At 44.7% G+C, this 18976-nt stretch overlaps 1 protein-coding gene across 3 annotated transcripts in view; it reads right to left on the reverse strand.

The window, feature by feature from the left end:
* Nucleotides 1-13547, reverse strand: part of KANK4 (KN motif and ankyrin repeat domains 4) — a 95531-nt gene extending 81984 nt beyond the window's left edge. The window contains exon 1 of one of the 3 annotated variants that reach the window (XM_072128512.1): nt 13470-13547. The gene's annotated coding sequence lies outside the window, so the exon portion shown is untranslated. Of the gene's footprint in view, nt 1-1087; nt 1319-1644; nt 1835-13469 lie in introns of those variants that run through there. The other 2 variants (XM_072128508.1, XM_072128510.1) reach the window with 2 other exon arrangements.
* Nucleotides 13548-18976: the final 5429 nt, after the last annotated feature.

The raw sequence follows: 18976 nt of genomic DNA on the forward strand, positions 1-18976 counted from the left end.
CCTGTGTACTATGTGCAGTGTGTACTATGTGCAATGTTTTGTGTATAATGCAGTGTGTACTATGTGCAGTGTAGTCCTGTGTAGTGTGCAGGGGGCGCCAGATTCTGGATTTTTCTTCATGAATCTGGCGCCCCCTGCACTGCCCGGACATAGTGCACCACTTTTTTTTTGGTGCACCTTTAACATGTGGCGTATGACACACTTCTGTCAGACCCTCCGACTGAGCACCGGAACGCCCTTTTCAGTGACGAAATTTGTGTCGGGTGAAGAATATCGCAGCTGCTACACAGGAGCGTCACCTGTGACACTCCTTAAATACACGTGCAAACAGTCTGCACTAAAAAGAATGTGCAAAGCCTTGATCGCTGCATTTTTCAGGACTCAGACGATCCCCCAACGATCTGCACAGTGGATAACGATTCCTCTCAGGACGACCCCTTTAAGTGAACCAATCTGTTTGCTCGCGCTGTGCGGTCCAAGCACATAAAGTGTAATGTCCCTTTAAATGGAAGCAGAACTCCTGACAACTTGCATTTGTTCTCTATTTGCAGTGTCACCAAAAATGCAATAATCTGCACGACACAAAACCCATGCGCGGGTGGAAAATATTAAAACTGATCATTCTTTATAAATTTACCACCAGATTACAATCCACATCCTCCAAAACGACCCCGGCAAACGTTAACCTCTTCCCTCCAGGGGGAGAAACTGAGAACAAATCTTAAAGTGATAATTGCCTTCCATGTGAGATGTAACATTGTAACGCTGCGACTATTAACCCTGTCCTGCACACACGCCCGGGTTATAAACTTTTCCTCTGTGCAAAAGAGCACAACATTATAATACAAAAAAAACACATTGTAACGAAAACCCAGCTCCTGATCGCTATCAGAATGAAAATCTGGGAAATCTTAGTTAGTCCTGCAACGTCAGCTAAGATTTGGAAACTGGAAACAATGAAACCACTCAAGACGTTGTATCCCAAAAGTTCTCTCTTCTTTGTCAGGAACACAACGGCGCACACCCACCTCCCCTGTACAAGCGTCGCCCCATTCCTAGACGTTACTAAAAAAAAATAAGCCATTACCTTGTGAAGGAATCTGCCTGGAATCCCTGAGAGGATCAATGAAATATTAGGCGAGCCCCTCTAATTATAACCACGGAGTAGGGGGGCGGATTAACTCTTCGGTGCATTGCTTTCTTCTCTTTCCCCTCTCCAGGTCTGGTCACCGCTCAGGACCCTCGTACAATCAGATGTTTCCTATTAGGGGCCCCATATGGGGGTCTTTATATGGAGCCCTGTTCATTGACTCACCTTACTTTCTCCTGATACAGAATAAATGATTCTATGGAGGAAGAGGGAGGGAGAGGGTTTGGGGGGCGGGGGGGGGGGGGGGGACTATATTTTTTGGATATGATGTGAAGTTATTTTGCCAATATAAAGAATTCCCAATAAAATCCCATTGTTTTCAGTGAGTGGGAAAGCGATATAGGACTAGGGGGACTTGATAGCATGGAACGGTTTATCTGCAAGGAAACAGCTGCAGATATTCCATAGGATGCATAATCCGGGAGCGCTCTCACGCCTCCTCCGATAATAAGGGGGAGAAATGAAGCGAGATGTGAGGCTCAGGATGGTCTTACCTTGGAGACGTGTGGCTGCCTGGCTCCTGCAGGTTTGCAGACTGTACATGGAGCTGTGTGTGTGTGTGGAAGCGCCTGCCCGTGGGATGGTCCTACATTCTTACTCCATCAGCCAGATGCTGACACTGTCTTTCTTAAGGAGTATGAGAGATCTGCCTCCTAGAAAACTTACTCCAGTCTCTTCTCTCTGCGCTGTCCTTCCTTAAGAGAGGGAGAGAGAATACGGACAATAGTTCTCCTAAAATAGTAGATTAACTCCTCCCCCTTCCTTATCATCGCAAAATATTAATATGCAGATTGAGGAGACGTGTAACGCAGTCAGAAGAAAAGAGCAAACAGACTATGGGGGAGCGTTATATAGCGGCATCTATAAGGAAACACAATGTAGCCGGAAACAATCTGAGACTCATTTACAATGTATCGGATCTGTGTTACATGTTGCTCTCCCCATTCTGGCGCAGTCTTCTTTCTTTTCTAGCCCCGTGTTCCTTAGCAATTTTGGATCTCTCTCTATTAGATTGTCTGTACCACCCCTATGTTGATCCGATGGATAGTCCTGGCAGTAGTGGATTATAATGTAGCTGGTTTTGGCGGTAGACTGTTGCCCATGGCCACCCAAACCACCCACCAAATGTTATACTGATGGCACATGTTTTTAAGCAGACCGTTTTCCACCAGTTTGAATAAAGATAATTGGTCAAACCGGTCAAAAACGCATGCTTTTTTAACAGACTGCTTAAAAACGACCTAAAAACGTGTTCAAAACGGCACGTGTGCCATCACCCTAAAAACGCATCCGTTTTTGACAAGTTTGACCAATTATCTTAATTCAAACTGGTCAAAAAAGCATGAGTTTTTTGACAAATTGCTTAAAAATTGCCCAAAATCATGTTCAAAACGCCACGTGTGCCATCACCCTAAGAAGGACCTTCACCCATGAAATCTTCAGCTGTTCCTGCTGACAATACACAAACTGGTGCCCATAAACACAAAATTTGTCATAATTATATTTTCCTTTTGCTACCACTTAGCTGATCTGTATACAGATATGCATATAGTTTGCCCTCTAGTGGCAGAAACCGATGATAGAGTTTTTCACTTTCATATTAGAATCTTTTTGGATCATTTATACTGCTGGTTTCAAGACATAAAGAATTGGCAAAAAACAGGCTCAGGATCAGGGTCCAGAGTATAGAATCAAGGTACAGGGTCCAGAATGGGGTTCAAGCAGGATACAAGGTTTGTGGTTCCAGATCAAACTGGGGTTCCAAGTTTCCAGATCAGATACAAAAGTTTGGGGTTCTGGATCAGGTTGGGATTCCAAATCAGGATACAGGCTCAGATACAGGTTACAGTTCAGGTTGGGGTTAAGGGTACCGCCTCCAGCTGGATACAGGCTCAGGTTTTCAGGCCCAGCAAAACACAAATAGACAGAAGTCACAGGAGAAAGAATAACCAGAACTGAGTAAACTGAAGATTAGTTATATATACAGTAGCTGACTGGACCATACATCACTCAACCCACAGCAGAGACACTAAGGGTGCGTTCACACGTTCCGCTAGCATCGCGTTCATAGCGCTATGCTAGCGCCTCGGCCATATCGCATATACATTTACAGAGAAATGCATGCAAATCGGTTATTGCCCCTGCCCCCTGTGCGGGTTAACGCCCCCTGTGTGCTAGCGTTGCGTTATTAACGCAACGCTAGGGGAACATGTGAACGTGGCCTAAGGGTGCTGGCATACGCAGCGTTTTGAACCCATTTTTAGGTCGTTTTTAACCAGTCCGCTAAAAACGCATGCATTTTTGAAAACGCATCTGTTTTTGACCGTTTTTCCCAATTATCTCAATTAAGATAATTGGAAAACAGACAAAAATGGTCAAAAAACAGATGCATTTTAAAACGCATAGGTTTTTTAACGGACTGCTTAAAAAAAACAGTTCAAACGCCATGTATGCCACCACCCTAAGGCCCCTTGCGCACGGCCATGTGCAGGAAGGTAGGGTAGGGCTCCTTCTCCCCTCTCCGGGAAAAGCTGGATGACCATATTGCTCATTGAAGTGAATGTGGTCGTGCGCTACTCGTGGCCGTGTTATAACGATACGGTACAGGTAGCAGACGGCCATAAAAAAATGCTTGTAAACAAGGGGCTTTACCCTTAGCTCAAGAATGAAGCACCCAGCTTTCCAGGCATCAGATAGTGCAAGGCCGCCCTGGGTGTGACTCACAAGCTCAGAAGCTGCAACCACAACCCATTCAGCGAGCTTCCACAGCTGTTTTCTTATATTCAGCTCCAGGATTAGGGCGTCCGTCCCTCCATCACCCCGTTACACTACTCATCCACTGAAGAAGCAGCCGGCAGTCATTTCTGTCCAGGCTCTTGTTTTCCTGTTATATCATTTATATTTTTGGGTTTTCTGTCCCTTTAAGCCATGACAGTGACTCCCCTGACCTTTGCAGCCATCTGTACAGTGACAAGCCTCTGACAAGTCCCCTTCCGAATAACTGCACTTGATGTCGAGAGCCGCTGAAGGGGATGTGAGACTTACACGTGTGGTGCAGCTGAAGACACATGACCTCGGATCAGACAAGGAATCGCAGCGAAAGGGGAAGCTCGGCTCCAAAAATAAATCCAAAATTACTTCTGCAACCATTTTCTGCGTGTAAATATCCAACAATTTACTACAGTAACATTGTATCTGTTGTGTATCTCAGTTCCAGACTGTGTCCTAAGAAGTGTGAACAGAGCCTATTACACTGCACACCAAACACAGCGCCATACATTGTATAGTGGCTGCACTTAGTATTGCAGCTCAGCTCAGAAACTGAGCTACACACAGGTCACGTGATGGATGGATCAGACATCACAGGTTGATGATGAAGAAGAAAAGCTCTCAGGCAGATGATCAGTAGAGGAGGAGAGTGCTGGACACTCACCAATCTGATATTGATCACCTATGCAAAGGATAACTGATCAATATTATCTCATAATACACATATACTATGAATTTGCTGCAAAAAGCCACCACCAGAGGGAGCTATTTGCTAAATGCAGCCGAAGCTGTGAAAACCTTGCAGTTGGCGACCCCTAGTGGCTGCTGCAAAGCATTGTGAAAATGGCTATGTTACATTTTACCCCAATTTGCTTTTATTTCTGCAGTTGCTGTTAGGGGCAGATTCCCGCATGGCGTTTTTAAATGCATCCAAAATGCAAGAGGGAGGGGGTTTGACCAAAAATCATGTGCGTTTCCCATAAGGGTCTGTGCATAAGGGGCTGCCTCTCGCTTTAATACAAATCCCTGCAAGTTACAATTTATGGGGTGATGGGTTGCAAAGTAACCTGCAGAAACCTACAAAGTAACTTGCAGAAGTTTGCATCAAAGTGGTAGTAATAGGTGTAATATGAATGTTCCTTGGGTGGGGCTCAAATTTGGGAAGCGATCATCTAACGACAAGGTGATCCAACCACCGCCCTATACAATGTAAGATACAATCACCAGAGGAAGCGGCAGCTCATCTACAAATCTACAGTGCGAGCTCCGCGTCTTCCAGCTCATTAGAATATCCCATATGGCAAATCAAATCTTTTTACATTCATACATGAAACCAAGCGCATCAATCTGGATATCACATATTTGTTATGGATTATAGATGTAGCCGCCCGTGTCTGCTCAAACCCGAAAAACTGGTGCATCCTGAAGACTCAGTCATGGGGAGGGTATTATTAGAGATACAGATCTGTGCTAGCATGAACAAAAAAATAACAGCATCGAAAGGGTTAAGAATATCATATAAAGTTCATAACTTGAGCTGTAACATGAATCAGTCTGTCTGTGTTGTAGAGGTATAACCATAGATGCCACTAGGGGGCGCTCACATTATAATAATTTCCATTTTGTTTATAGGGAACCTGTCAGCAGGTATGAATGTGCTGTGCTCTCTGCAGTCAGTGTTAGGCATTGACCCTGGAGAGATGTGCAATCAGACCTTTGTGTATGTGGTTAGTAGCAGCAGGACTGTGAAATATGGATTTATATGCCAGGATTGTAGCTATACCAGGTGCACTGGTCCTCACACTGCTGTGCTCTGTAGTCTTGGAGAAGACACAATCACAGGCTGCATGGTCAAATCTGCTGATAGATTCCCTTTAAAACTATTCCTGTAAATCCAAATGCAGGAGGCTCCCTCTAGTGGTTTCAGAAGGTAAATTATCACCAATTTAAGGAAATCTACCAATTGTTTTTATGCTTTATGAACCAAACATACCTTAAGAATGCTGTAGATACAATGATGCGGAAACATATCTTGTTTAATTCCTGAACTGAGTGTTTTTGTCTAAAAACAATGATAAAATTCAGGACCTTTGGGAAAGCTGTGTGGCTGCCATACATAAACACACTACTTCCACATACACAGGAGCTGCCTGAACTAACCAGACAGGACTAATCAACCTGAGCTGGATGACTCATACACAGCAGGACGGATTGATTACTTCTGCCTGTCAGGGACAACACAGTGATGGCGTATAATTAGGGAGAAGCGCCGGGGCAGCCACAGGAGCAACAGAGCCTTATAATCATAATTTTATAATAGTTTTTTCAGCAAAACCACTCCGTTCAGGGATTAAACAAGATATGTTTCTGCATCAGTGTAGCTACAGCATTCTGAAGGTATGTTTGTTCGAAAATGCATCATATAAAATGGTAGATTTCCTTTAAAAGAAATCTACTATCAAAATTCATCCTGATAAACAAGGGACACTTGCTCATAGATACAGACATAGATCTGTGACTAATCTTCTTATATTTGTTATCCATGGCCATGGCCTCCTTCCTGCTAAGGGCGCGGTCACACGTTACGTTTTCAGTGCGTTTTTAAACGCATTACAACAGCTGAGGAGAGGTTATTTGCCTAATTACATTACTGGTAACATTTGCATTTACAAAATGCAGGTTAAACGTGATGTTAAAGCATGCTATAACAATGAGTTAACAAAATGCAAATGTTAACACATGTGTTAACAGCATTTATGTTAACAGTAATGTAATTAGGCAAATCCCCTCTCCTCAGCTGTTGTAATGTGTTTCACAATGCAATCAAAACGCAACATGTGACCACGGCTTAAATCAACTTTGAAAATTATTCTAATCATTTACAAAGTTGATTTTAGAAGGATAGAGGCCATTGATAATAATATAAGAAGATACCACAGTCCCGGTGCCTGGATCTAGGAGTAATGTCCCTGGTTTATCAGGATTTTGATGGGTAGATTTCGTTTAAACAAAAATATCTACAAAATAGAGAGTCCTCTGTATAGAAACAACATAACAATCCATTACACAGGAAATTGCCTTCCCAGTAGGAGATCACACTCCCTGAAAATCTTCCATTGAAATGAATACTTTCCAGGAGTAGGAAAACGCTGCCGGTTATTTTTCTAATCCTGGTCACCCCCTTTAAATGTATATGCAGAAAGCGCCCCCTAGTGTCAGCTGCAGGAACTGGAGACAACTGTGATGCTTCAGACATTGATAAAGAGATACAATGTGGCACAAGTGTCATCGTTTTTCAGTTGCCACTCAAGTCTCCTGAAGTTGGCTACTTAAACATTCCAATGTATCGTAAGTTTTTCCCCTTTGTGATACATGTGATGAGTCGCTGTTTAGTCTCACTCTTGCAACTTTTTTGGTGTGCGACATTTTAATCCCAAATAGTAGCTCCTAAAAGTAAGTCTGGGTCCAGCGCGCTCTGTCTTGAGACTTATTAGGTGCAAGAATGGGACAATTTCATGGGCCAAAAGTTGCACAAGCTGAACAAACATCTGGGCTACAAAGATAAATCCGGCCACTGCAATAAGTCCTGGAGGCAGATAACACTGGTGTGCTGCTGGAATCTTCACCTAAAAAGTCTCAAACTGCAAAAAGTTGCACTCATAGGCGGCTCATAGGGTGCATCTATCCCATGCTGGACAACAAGCAATATATTACAATAGGAGCCTGTTATAGTGTTTGTATTGCAGCCAGACAAACGTTCCACCTCTATGTATTATGTACTGTGGCTATAGCCTCCATTGCCCTGGTCCCCTGTATATACTGCACTGTGGCTATAGCCTCCATTGCTCTGGTCCCCTGTATATACTGCACTGTGGCTATAGCCTCCATTGCTCTGGTCCTCTGTATATACTGCACTGTGGCTATAGCCTCCATTGCTCTGGTCCCCTGTATATACTGCACTGTGGCTATAGCCTCCATTGCTCTGGTCCTCTGTATATACTGCACTGTGGCTATAGCCTCCATTGCTCTGGTCCTCTGTATATACTGCACTGTGGCTATAGCCTCCATTGCTCTGGTCCTCTGTATATACTGCACTGTGGCTATAGCCTCCATTGCTCTGGTCCTCTGTATATACTGCACTGTGGCTATAGCCTCCATTGCTCTGGTCCTCTGTATATACTGCACTGTGGCTATAGCCTCCATTGCTCTGGTCCTCTGTATATACTGCACTGTGGCTATAGCCTCCATTGCTCTGGTCCTCTGTATATACTGCACTGTGGCTATAGCCTCCATTGCTCTGGTCCTCTGTATATACTGCACTGTGGCTATAGCCTCCATTGCTCTGGTCCCCTGTATATACTGCACTGTGGCTATAGCCTCCATTGCTCTGGTCCCCTGTATATACTGCACTGTGGCTATAGCCTCCATTGCTCTGGTCCTCTGTATATACTGCACTGTGGCTATAGCCTCCATTGCTCTGGTCCTCTGTATATACTGCACTGTGGCTATAGCCTCCATTGCTCTGGTCCTCTGTATATACTGCACTGTGGCTATAGCCTCCATTGCTCTGGTCCTCTGTATATACTGCACTGTGGCTATAGCCTCCATTGCTCTGGTCCTCTGTATATACTGCACTGTGGCTATAGCCTCCATTGCTCTGGTCCCCTGTATATACTGCACTGTGGCTATAGCCTCCATTGCTCTGGTCCCCTGTATATACTGCACTGTGGCTATAGCCTCCATTGCTCTGGTCCTCTGTATATACTGCACTGTGGCTATAGCCTCCATTGCTCTGGTCCTCTGTATATACTGCACTGTGGCTATAGCCTCCATTGCTCTGGTCCCCTGTATATATTGCACTGTGGCTATAGCCTCCATTGCTCTGGTCCTCTGTATATACTGCACTGTGGCTATAGCCTCCATTGCTCTGGTCCTCTGTATATACTGCACTGTGGCTATAGCCTCCATTGCTCTGGTCCCCTGTATATACTGCACTGTGGCTATAGCCTCCATTGCCCTGGTCCTCTGTATATAATGCACAGTGGCTATAGCCTCCATTGCTCTGGTCCTCTGTATATACTGCACTGTGGCTATAGCCTCCATTGCTCTGGTCCTCTGTATATACTGCACAGTGGCTATAGCCTCCATTGCTCTGGTCCCCTGTATATACTGCACTGTGGCTATAGCCTCCATTGCTCTGGTCCCCTGTATATACTGCACTGTGGCTATAGCCTCCATTGCTCTGGTCCCCTGTATATACTGCACTGTGGCTATAGCCTCCATTGCTCTGGTCCTCTGTATATACTGCACTGTGGCTATAGCCTCCATTGCTCTGGTCATCTGTATATACTGCACTGTGGCTATAGCCTCCATTGCTCTGGTCCTCTGTATATACTGCACTGTGGCTATAGCCTCCATTGCTCTGGTCCTCTGTATATAGTGCACTGTGGCTATAGCCTCCATTGCTCTGGTCCCCTGTATATACTGCACTGTGGCTATAGCCTTCATTGCCCTGGTCCCCTGTATATAATGCACTGTGGCTATAGCCTCCATTGCTCTGGTCCTCTGTATATACTGCACTGTGGCTATAGCCTCCATTGCTCTGGTCCTCTGTATATACTGCACTGTGGCTATAGCCTCCATTGCTCTGGTCCCCTGTATATACTGCACTGTGGCTATAGCCTCCATTGCTCTGGTCCCCTGTATATACTGCACTGTGGCTATAGCCTCCATTGCTCTGGTCCCCTGTATATACTGCACTGTGGCTATAGCCTCCATTGCTCTGGTCCCCTGTATATACTGCACTGTGGCTATAGCCTCCATTGCTCTGGTCCCCTGTATATACTGCACTGTGGCTATAGCCTCCATTGCTCTGGTCCCCTGTATATACTGCACTGTGGCTATAGCCTCCATTGCTCTGGTCCCCTGTATATACTGCACTGTGGCTATAGCCTCCATTGCCCTGGTCCCCTGTATATACTGCACTGTGGCTATAGCCTCCATTGCCCTGGTCCTCTGTATATACTGCACTGTGGCTATAGCCTCCATTGCTCTGGTCCCCTGTATATACTGCACTGTGGCTATAGCCTCCATTGCTCTGGTCCCCTGTATATACTGCACTGTGGCTATAGCCTCCATTGCTCTGGTCCCCTGTATATACTGCACTGTGGCTATAGCCTCCATTGCCCTGGTCCCCTGTATATAATGCACTGAGGCTATAGCCTCCATTGCTCTGGTCCCCTGTATATACTGCACTGTGGCTATAGCCTCCATTGCTCTGGTCCCCTGTATATACTGCACTGTGGCTATAGCCTCCATTGCTCTGGTCCCCTGTATATACTGCACTGTGGCTATAGCCTCCATTGCTCTGGTCCTCTGTATATACTGCACTGTGGCTATAGCCTCCATTGCCCTGGTCCTCTGTATATAATGTACTGTGGCTATAGCCTCCATTGCTCTGGTCCTCTGTATATAATGTACTGTGGCTATAGCCTCCATTGCTCTGGTCCCCTGTATATACTGCACTGTGGCTATAGCCTCCATTGCCCTGGTCCTCTGTATATAATGCACAGTGGCTATAGCCTCCATTGCTCTGGTCCCCTGTATATAATGCACAGTGGCTATAGCCTCCATTGCTCTGGTCCCCTGTATATAATGCACAGTGGCTATAGCCTCCATTGCTCTGGTCCCCTGTATATACTGCACTGTGGCTATAGCCTCCATTGCTCTGGTCCCCTGTATATAATGCACTGTGGCTATAGCCTCCATTGCCCTGGTCCTCTGTATATAATGCACAGTGGCTATAGCCTCCATTGCTCTGGTCCCCTGTATATACTGCACTGTGGCTATAGCCTCCATTGCTCTGGTCCTCTGTATATACTGCGCTGTGGCTATAGCCTCCATTGCTCTGGTCCTCTGTATATAATGTACTGTGGCTATAGCCTCCATTGCTCTGGTCCTCTATATATAATACACAGTAGCTATAGCCTCCATTGCCCTGGTCCCCTGTATATAATGCACAGTGGCTATAGCCTCCATTGCTCTGGTCCTCTGTATATACTGCACTGTGGCTATAGCCTCCATTGCTCTGGTCCTCTGTATATAATGTACTGTGGCTATAGCCTCCATTGCTCTGGTCCCCTGTATATACTGCACTGTGGCTATAGCCTCCATTGCCCTGGTCCTCTGTATATAATGCACAGTGGCTATAGCCTCCATTGCTCTGGTCCCCTGTATATAATGCACTGTGGCTATAGCCTCCATTGCTCTGGTCCCCTGTATATAATGCACAGTGGCTATAGCCTCCATTGCTCTGGTCCCCTGTATATACTGCACTGTGGCTATAGCCTCCATTGCTCTGGTCCCCTGTATATAATGCACTGTGGCTATAGCCTCCATTGCCCTGGTCCTCTGTATATAATGCACAGTGGCTATAGCCTCCATTGCTCTGGTCCCCTGTATATACTGCACTGTGGCTATAGCCTCCATTGCTCTGGTCCTCTGTATATACTGCGCTGTGGCTATAGCCTCCATTGCTCTGGTCCTCTGTATATAATGTACTGTGGCTATAGCCTCCATTGCTCTGGTCCTCTATATATAATACACAGTAGCTATAGCCTCCATTGCCCTGGTCCCCTGTATATAATGCACAGTGGCTATAGCCTCCATTGCTCTGGTCCTCTGTATATACTGCACTGTGGCTATAGCCTCCATTGCCCTGGTCCTCTGTATATACTGCACTGTGGCTATAGCCTCCATTGCCCTGGTCCTCTATATATAATGCACAGTAGCTATGGTTTCCATTGCCCTGTATGAAGCCTCCCTGAGATATCCCCTAGTAAGGAGAGCAATGTACAGGATGATTGTGTTGATGATTACAGGCACAGGTAATGAGGACCAGGCAGACTCTGCTTCTTCTTGCAATAATCCAGATCACTGATTGGGATAAATGATTCTGTCAGCAGCGTCTCCTCTGTGATCCCGCTGCGCTGTGCTCCAAAATGCTGAGGCGCACATATTATTAGTGATGAACAAACAGAAAGGCTCCATCTACAGGGGAGTGGTGCAGACCAGTGCGCTAGATGGGAATACATGGGCAGTGCTGGGATAAGACAAGGGAGAGGGCAGGCATGCCCCAGCATAGTCTTTAGTAGCACAGAGTGTGTGATGGTGCTGTGTACTGCAGTGGCGCTATGGAGTTGGTAAATAAAAAATTGTGCTACTGAGCACGTGCGACCATCAGCACTGGACACCTCAGGTGGACGATGCAGATGGGAATAATATATATATATATATTAGAGGGCTCTATGACAACTACGGTATGTAACAAGTATATAACAGCAGGAAACATTCCAAGAAGTATATAACAGCAGGTAACATTAGAAGCATATATCAGCAGGTAATATTATAAGAAGTTTATAACAGCAGGAAATATAAGAAGTATATAACAGCAGTGAACATTTTAAGATGTATATAAAAGCAGTGAACACTATAATAAGTATATAACAGGAGGGAACAATATAAGAAGTATATAACAGGAGGGAACAATATAAGAAGTATATAACAGCAGGGAACAATATAAGAAGTATATAACAACATGGAACATTATAAGAAGTATTGACAGCAGGGGACATTTTAAGAAGTATATAAGAACACTATAATAAGCATAAATATATAACAGCAGGGAACATTATATGAAGTATATAACAGCAGGAAACATTATAAGATGTATATAACAGTAGGGAACATTATAAGAAGTATATAACTGCAGGTAATATTATAAGATGTATAAATATATAACAGCAGGGAACATTATATGAAGTATATAACAGCAGGAAACATTATAAGATGTATATAACAGTAGGGAACATTATAAGAAGTATATAACTGCAGGTAATATTATAAGATGTATAAATATATAACAGCAGAGAACATTATAAGAAAGATATAACAGCAGGGAACAGTATAAGATGTATTTAACAGAAGGGAACACTATAACAAGTATGTAACAGCATAGTATAGAACAGAAGGCTACGACATCATAAGTATGTTAACATGTATGTAACAGCAGGGAAACCCATAATAAGGAACAGCAGGGGACACAAGTAGAGTAGCATGACAAGTAGGAAACATTAAAGGATACTATAACTGCAAGAGAAAGAATATTTTACGTATTTAATGGCTAGGGGGTCCTATGACATATGAAACATTACAGAGGTGCATGACTAAAAGGTAACAATAACAAGTATGTAACAGCAAGAGTCAAGATAAAATGTATGTAAAGGCAGAGGCTACATTACAAATACAAGTATAAAACAGCATGGGGACAATAGGTATACCCAGCGGTCCAATTTTATTGGAAGATGATGTTTTTTCCGGATGATGTCATATGAGCTAATGACTTCCTATTGTTTCATCACTAGAATTCCTGACTAGATATCAGTGTAACTTAATGTAAACTTTATGTAACAATATTCTTTGGCTCTACGCCTGCTCTCTGATACCCGGCACCGGACTGTATAATCTCATTACTTTCCTCTCCGTCACTCACCCTCTGAGCTGCACCAGATTGAGCTCATTATTACTATTACTCTGAATAACAGCAAGTTTCTTCTGTGAAAACCTTCAGGCATCTTATCATCCTAAAAGATAAAAGATGTAACAAGATGTGAATGTGAAGAATAATAGTTGTAATAAATGTCTCATTTTCATTCGAGCTCCTTTCAAAAAGTTGAGTCTTTTTCCCGTCTCTATTTTGGTCGGTTTAAGTTTTAGGAGAAATTCTGCGATGAGTAATGAGATATAATAGTAAAGCGCTTGTGGTTTATTATGGAACGTTGTCAGACTTGCCACATATTACAGGATCAAACCCCTGATTACAGGACTGCCCGCAGCATAATCCACGGAAAATCAGAAATTGCCACATAAGGGCTTGTTTCATTTATTCCAAAGAATGTAAAAGTAAATGTATCCCATACACAGAATCCTGTTCTGTTACTGGACTAATACATCCGGGCCTGGAGGAGTTAGGCCCGTTCCACACTTGCGAGTGTGATGCGATGAACTCGCATCACACTCGCAACACATGGTGACATGCTGAGTTCACTCCCGCAGTGCAGCGTTCGGGCCGTGCATTCCCGGCAGCATGCGTTGCGAGTGTGGAACGGGCCTTACCAGAAACTCTGTCCTAATTGAAAAGAAAATTAAAAATATGGATTGTAGCTTCACCAAGTGCACTGGGGGCGTGTCCTTACACTGCTGTGCTCCGTGTAGCCACTGTTTTTGCTGGAGAGATGTATAATCAGACTTTTGTGCATGTTGTTAGTAGCAGCAGGACTGTGATATAAAGATTTATATTCCAGGATTGTAGCTTCTCCAAGTGCACCGGGGGTGTGTCCTCACACTGCCGTGCTCTCTGCAGATATTGTTAGGTATTATCCCTAAAGGGATGTGTAATCACACCATTGTGTATGTTATTAGTAGCAGCAGAGCTGTGATATATGGATTTATATTCCAGGACTGTAGTTTATCCAAGCGCACTGGGGAGGGGGGGGGGGGGGGGGTTGTTCCTCACACTGCTGTGCTCAACAACCTACTGCCACCCTGTGCACTAAGTAAAAGCTACAGCAGGCTTATGGTCAAATACTACAGCAGTAAGAAAAAAAGCAGAGGGAAAGGCAGTGTGGGGACGCTGTAGCCATCTCTAGGGGGAGCTCACTGCACATAGATTGTTACGTTTTAGGCAGTCGGGATTGGAACATTATGATGAACTTCTGTTAGATTTACTTTAATCATCACTAACTTTGTAACAGTCCTTACATAAATGAATAGGACAAGGAAGTATAAGACATTGGGGGTCATTTACTAAGGGCCCGATTCGCGTTTTCCCGACGTGTTACCCGAATATTTCCGATTTGCGCCGATTGTACCTGAATTGCCCCGGGATTTTGGCGCACGCGATCGGATTGTGGCGCATCGGCGCTGGCATGCGCGCGACGGAAATCGGGGAGCGTGGCCGAACGAAAACCCGACGGATTCGGAAAAACCGCTGCATTTAAGAAAAAAAAATGTGTCGCGACAATTACACTTACCTTCACCAGGTATAGGCCGGTGAATTTCAGGGCATTCCAGCGTGCCTCCGGGGAACTTCAGCGCAGTAGCGCCACCTGGTGGACGGCGGAGGAACTACCTTAGTGAATCCCGGCCGGACCCGAATCCACGGCAGAGAAAGCGCCGCTGGATCGCGAACGGACCGGGGAAGTAAATCTGCCCCATTGTGTATATATAATAACAGAACAGAGGACAAACAAGCCGAGGTGTCAGATAATATAATAGTCTGCAGGGAGGGGAGGGGGAGGACACAGGGTCCGCTCATAGAGGAAAGAAAACTAGAGATAACGAATGTAGTGATAAGAGCTGCTGGAAACGGAAGATCTCATCTCATTGTGGCTCCTCATGTACACACAGTGATCTAATGATTGCTGGAAATGTGATGAATTACTAGTATCTCTCTCCTTAGGTTCTGTTCAGGATCCACTATTTCCCATGAGGTCAATCATCTATATGACGGCTGCACTTCCCCTTTAATAGCCTCATAGATGTCTGAACTTTGCTGACTATTTCCAAACTCCGTCCTGATGAAATAGGAGTAAAGAGCGTCCCGGCTGCTGGCAGTAATAACTCTCTGCACAGACGGCATCAGACCAGAGGCCGCCCCTGTATTTAGCTGGGTCCACAATGACCTGTGGTTAGTAGTCGCTCATGACTAATCAGGGTGTCGCCCCAGCCCAGACCGCGGGTGTCAGGGATACACAGCACAACCTCAGCTCCATCTATGGCTACCATCAGCAAATAGCTTTCTATAGGACATTATGTAGAGGTTTCCCTCTACAATCCTTGTCTGGGAATCCATAGACCGCTCTGTGCTGGAGGATGGAGACCTAGCTCCCCCTCCCCTCTCCATAGAGGTCTACGCAGCCTGCACTGATATGTTTCTGTCTGTCTTACTAGCAAGATGGAATTCAGAGATTAAAAAAAAAGCAGACTAGAAATAATAAAATAGAAGCTTCTAAGAGCAGGACCAGGATTTCCTATAATCCATCCCACGCTCACTGTGGTGGGATGCAGGTCCATCCAACCAAATGTTTAAAAAAAAAACAAAAAAAACATTAAAACCAAACATGATAAACAAGGGACACTTACTTACCTTGTTATCCAAGGTCTCCTTCCTTCTAAAACCAACTTTTATAATTCTGCTAATGAGCCAGAAGGGCTCTGGAAGGCATTACAAGAGCCCATCTGTAGCTTCACAGGCTGCTACACTGTCTCCCGTCCTCTAACATTTATATCATGCTAATGGGTTGGGAGACAGTGTAACAGTCCGAGAAGCTAGAACACAGCTCTGATAAGGCCACCCAGAGCCTTTCTGGCTCATAAGGAAAAAGATGATTTCAGAAGGGAGGAGGTCATGGATAACAGATATAAGAAGATACCACAGTCCCGGTGCCTGGATCTAGGAGTAATGTCCCCGGTTTATCAGGATGGATTTTGACCTCTCCATCTTGCACTCATTAAACTACAATCTATTCTTAATGCAGCAGCCAGGATCGTCTTTCAGACTAAACGCTACACGGAGGCCTCTGGTCTGTGCCAATCACTGCACTGGCTGCCAGTCTCCTTCCGTATTCACTTTAAAACCCTCATCCACAAAGCTCTGCACAATGCTGCACCTCCCTATCTCTCTTCTCTCATCTCAGTCTATCGCCCTTCCCGTGCTCTTCGATCTGCCACTGACATTAGATTAATCTCTTCCTTAATTCAAACCTCCCATGCACGTCTCCAGGACTTCTCCCGAGTTGCACCAATTCTCTGGAATGCCCTTCCCTGGGCTCTCAGACTAATATCCACCCTCCAAAGCTTCAAACGTGCTCTTAAAACCCATCTCTTTAGGCAAGCCTATCACACTCGCTAACTGTTTGAAATGTCAACTCTCCCTTTACTAATCCATCCTATGTCCTATCTCCCGTCTGTTATCTGGCAGATATATACCAACCTCCAGGCTGCTCTGCAGTCACTTTCACCTCGGACCTTGTATATAAGATGCGGCTGATCGCTGGTTCAAGCAGCAGAATTTTTATTTCTTAAATTATTTTATATTGTTCCCTTATAAGGAATGGCTGGACCATTATACAAGCTCTTATAACTCTTGTGTCACCCCCTCATCCTCATAGACTGTAAGCTCTTGTGTCACCCCCTCATCCTCATAGACTGTAAGCTCTTGTGTCATCCTCCTCATCCTCATAGAATGTAAGCTCTTGTGTCATCCCTCATCTTCATAGAATGTAAGCTCTTGTGTCACCCCCTCATCCTCATAGACTGTAACTGTAGAGACCTGGATTGGCAGGGTCATAGGTACAGACGGTGCTGTAAATTAAACTATGGTGACAATCACTTCTGCATGACAAATGTCCATAAATTACTCGGAGTTATCCCGGAGTGTGAATAGTAACACAAGACTGGAGAGACAGAGGGAAAGTCATATGGTGTCATCCGATTGTCTAGGTGCAGCATCGCCACCTAGTGTCAGCACAGCAGACCAGCACGCCCCATCCTAGCGCCCATAAATATTTAGTGTGTTTCTATTGAGACCCGATTAATTATTCATTAAACAAACCAGGGAGCTTGTAAACAAGTTTACCCGGATCATGTACCGACCTGACGCTGCCAGAGGCGTCCGCAAGAAAATACGGGAAACGATCTAGGAAAATAAACAAAGTAAACTGCTCATGTAGTCAGAATAACAACCCCGAGCCAGAGGAACAAATCCGAGCTTCTCGATGCCATGGGGTCAGGAGGCAACAGTGAACACAGACACAGCGCTGGAGATGCTATGGAAATCTACCATCAGAATCCATCCTGATCCAGACTGTGGGATCTTCTTATACTTGTTATCCATGGCCTCCGTCCTTCTTAAATCAACTTTTATAATTTTGCTAATGAGCCAGAAGGGCTTTGGGGGCATTACAAGACCCCCGCTGTGCAGGATGGATTCTGATGGCAGATTTATCCATCTATCCCGTGTAGTGCAATCGCCGTGAGCTACAAATCTTCAGCATTTTATGGTACCCCCTGTAGCCACCCCTAGGGGGAGCTCACTGCACATAGATTTATACGTTCTGCATCTTCAGAAGCTTATAAAACCAAAAAAGAATCAAGAGTACAGGCAGTCCCTGGGTTACATACAAGATAGGGTCTGGAGGTTTGTTCTTAAGTTGAATTTGTATGTAAGTCGAAACTGTATACTTTATAATTGTAGATCCAGACAAAAAAAATTTTGGCCCCAGTGACAATTGGAGATTAAACATTTTTTGCTGTAATGGGACCAAGGATTATCAATAAAGCTTCATTACAGACACCTTACAGCTGATCATTGCAGTCTGGGACTATAGTAAAGCATTCAGAGAGCTTCACCAGAGGTCAGAGGGGTCTGTCTTTAACTATGGGTTGTCTGTAAGTCGGGTGTACTTAAGTAGGGGACCGCCTATATTCAGGTCCAATTAATCAATACTTTATTAAGAAAAAAAAAAGACATAAAAATAAATATGAATGACACACATATAAGAACATCAGTGATGGTTGCTCCAAAATAGACTATATTACCATTGGGGAGATATTGACGACAGCCCAGGACCCAGGAGTCTTTCTTGAATGGGTAACTAATCTCTATGGGGGTCATTTACTAAGGGCCTGATTCGCGTTTTTGCGACGGGTTAACCGAATTTTTCCGTTTTGCACAGATTTTCCCTGTATTGCCCTGGGATATTGGCACATGCGATTGGATTTTGGCGCATCGGCGCTGGCATGCACGCAACGGAAATTAGGGGGCGTGGCCGTACGAAAACACGACAGATTCGGAGAAACCGCTGCATTTAAAAAAAAAAAAAAAAAACTGTCGCTGGACACGCGCTTACCTGCACCCGGCAATGGATCGTGAACTCCGGCGGACCTCTGCGGACTTCAGCGCAGCAGCGACACCTGGTGGACGTCGGAGGAACTGCC

Source organism: Engystomops pustulosus, chromosome 10, assembly GCF_040894005.1.
Source record: "Engystomops pustulosus chromosome 10, aEngPut4.maternal, whole genome shotgun sequence".
NCBI classification, from domain to species: domain Eukaryota; kingdom Metazoa; phylum Chordata; class Amphibia; order Anura; family Leptodactylidae; genus Engystomops; species Engystomops pustulosus.